General features: G+C 34.1%; 1 pseudogene; it reads right to left on the bottom strand.

Annotated features, from left to right (window-relative positions):
* LOC101581525 overlaps nt 1–1,825 on the bottom strand; it is a 12,446-nt pseudogene that overhangs the window by 10,253 nt on the left and 368 nt on the right.

Here is a 1,825-nt window from a genome sequence, read left to right as displayed (position 1 = left end):
TATAAAAATGAAGTATAAGAAGTAAAGCCATGGTGTTATGTTGAGCTGTAGGGGACTCAGGTCAACAATTTCTGACATTGCCAGTGAAGAGGAAGACCCAATACTATTATGGACTACTGGACTCTTTAGAATATTTTGGTGAGTTAACACACCTATAATATTCAAATAAAGGAACTAAACAAAAAAGGGGGATACAGATGAATGTCCATTTTGTATCTGTGTATTCAAAATTGTTAGGATAAATACATAGTTACATTCTCTTAAGGAATAGAGGGATTTGTTGTAATAGTGTTTGTGGATAGGATATCATGTCTGCATCTTGTACAGCAAATGACCACTAGGAAGAGAGTATGCGATATGTTAATTATTGAACCTGTCACACCAATTTGATTTGAAACTGTCTCATTGCTCTTTGTCTCTCAATAAAATTATAAAGAAAAAGGGAATACAACTATTTAAAAGGAAAGAGAAACTAGAATGATAGAGGACAAAAAAAGCAAGAAAGCAAGCAAACAAGTAAGAGAGAAAATAACATATTTTTGTATACATAGGCTAGCCTGGATAATTGAACTGTTGATTTCTACTGGTTTATTTTTAAAAAGTAATTGATGCTTCAATTTTCTTTTTTCTTAATTTTAATTTTTGAGCAATTTTCGTGCTTATTTCTGCTAATAAGACAACAATATGCAATGTTAACAATCATTGTTCAATTGTGATCATGTTTTATGAAAATTCTGTACCATTTCTAATTTCTTTTTACAATTTTTATTCTCTTTAAAAAATAAAAGACTTATTAAAGTTAAACACTCTTTCTCCTCAAAATAGTCACCCTCCCTTTGAGCACACCTATCCCATCATTCTTGCCACTCTCTGAAGTTCTAGAAGTCCTTTTCATGAGTTTCTGTATGAGGTGTGATGAAACATAGAATGAATATTGCTACAAAATGCCATAAAATCTTTATGGTGTGTCCTAGCTCCCTTTTTTTTTAATCACTTCTGGCAGAATGTAACTGTTAGCTCTTCTCCAAAGTCAAGACAGCCATGAATGGACTGAACTGATTCAAGAAAAGAAGCACATGGTGGCACACTCCTGTAATCTCAGCACTCAGGAGGCTAAGGCAGAAAGACCACTGCAAGTTTGAGATGATCCCAGGCTACAAGTGAGTTCAAGGCCAGTCTGAGCTGCATAGGGAGATTCTGTCTCAAAAAACAAAAAAAGTAAAAGAAAACAGAAAAAGAGGCAATAAATAAACTCAAGAAAGACTTCCAGAACTGCTTCAGAAAGAGAGAAGAATGACAAACTGAAGTGAGAGAGAATATGGAAGGCATTAATTTAATATAGTAAAAAACAATGTGTCTTTTACTATAATCATTGTTTTTAAGTTTAACAATTTAAACTTAACCATAATTAAAACCATTAATTGAACCATTTAATTAAACCACAATTAAAAGTTTTGATTATACCTCATATTCCATATATGAATTTGGAACTTTTTATTTTTTTTCACTTTCAGGGGCAACAACAACTTCAAAATTTTATTTCAGCACAGAGCCTTTTGGCTTTTCAATAAGGTGTCTCAATTACTCTTCTTTTGTTGCGGGGACAAATACCCAATACCAAAAATGAAGGAAGGAAAGGTTTATTTAGCTCTCAGTTCCTGGAGGGTTCAGTCCATACTTGGCTGTCTCCAAGGTGGAATGGCACAGGGCAGAGAGAACCAAGTTCATGGCTGCAGAACAACAACAATGGCAACAGAGCAATGGCTACAAAGAGAATCTCTCTCTCTCTCTCTCTCTCTCTCTCTCTCTCTCTCTCTCTCTCTCT

The sequence above is a fragment of the Octodon degus genome, unplaced genomic scaffold, assembly GCF_000260255.1.
Source record: "Octodon degus isolate 3935 unplaced genomic scaffold, OctDeg1.0 scaffold00048, whole genome shotgun sequence".
In the NCBI taxonomy this organism is placed as follows: Eukaryota; Metazoa; Chordata; class Mammalia; order Rodentia; family Octodontidae; genus Octodon; species Octodon degus.
Note: the sequence above shows the minus strand (reverse complement) of the source record. Positions and strands in the feature narration are given on the sequence as shown.